Source organism: Corylus avellana, chromosome 4 (genome assembly GCF_965113065.1).
Source record: "Corylus avellana chromosome 4, dhCorAvel1.hap1.2, whole genome shotgun sequence".
NCBI lineage: Eukaryota > Viridiplantae > Streptophyta > Magnoliopsida > Fagales > Betulaceae > Corylus > Corylus avellana.
This window is the reverse complement of record NC_142493.1, coordinates 22852133-22853380: the sequence shown is the minus strand read 5'-3', so window position 1 is coordinate 22853380 and position 1248 is coordinate 22852133.

Genomic DNA, 1248 nt, shown 5'->3' with positions numbered 1-1248 from the left:
GTTTTCCCCGTTGAGCTGTTGAGAAACAATCATGGTGCTTGGACTGTCGCCATGATGAAGAAAGAAAGCACTAGAAGAATCCATTTCTGTGGAAGAAAAAGTAGTATTGGAAGGAGCAGCAGTATTGATTTCAGGAATCGCCATTGAAGGAATGCAGTAAGAAGGTATGAAAAATAAGAAGAAAAGAATGAAGAAGATGGGGAGAATTCAGAGAAAAAGCTATGATACCAAGTTGAAAATGGAAAAGAATGCTCAAACTTGGAGAAAAATCAACTTGACTTCTCATTAGAATTGCATGTACACTATATATACTAAGTCTGTTTGAGCTTAGTCTAAAACAAAATTAGTTTGAACACGTGCACTTTAAGTGCTAACAAATAACAACCAACTTACAACTGAAAGCTTAACTAATAAACTTGCAACTTAGTAACTAAACTCCTCCTACAATCACGGAGTCTATTGCATGCTGATGTGGAAGCAGGGTAAGTCGCTTGGCTGCTCTGCTTGTATTCTCAATAGGAATGGGATTAAAATCACAATTCACAGCTCACACGTTGCATTATCTCAATTCTCTCTAGCTTCCTCTTGATGCTTTGTGAAAAAGGGGGACTTTTGAAGCCATTTAGTCAAAAAGAGAGAAGGTGAGAAAATAAGCTTTTGTGGTTTTTTTCCTGCCAGTTTTGTCTCTTTAGCTAAGAAGCATTTTGTTTGCTTCACCATGAAGCACCTGAACCTCCCACCAATTATACAAGTTTTGCTCGAATTTTTCCTTTATATATTGAAGCTTCTCATTCGGCCATTTAAGAGACAGAAAAGGGAGTGTGCTGCAGCTTCGTAGGTTAGAGAGAACAATTGAGAGAGAATGGGCAGCAGCTCCATATGAGAATAGAGAAAACATAGAGAAATAAAAATATAGAGGAATTTGTAGCAAAACTTGCACACTCCTAATGTAATGTATGTGGTAGCTCTACATTCTAACAATAATCTAGAAATGTGTGGTTTTACTATTAATATCTTTTTTGATGTACACTAATGTTAATGTAAGTACTAGCTCTATATTCGAATAATGATCCAAAAAAATTATGATTTTACTATTAATTTTTTTTTTTTTTTTTTTTAATGCCATAGGTTAGATCATTAATTTAAATTTAAAGGGTACTTTTTGAAGAAAAATGTCATAGTGTCTAATTTGATACGAATGATAGTATGTGGGGCATCGATAACACTTTTTAAAGTTTGGAGGCGTAG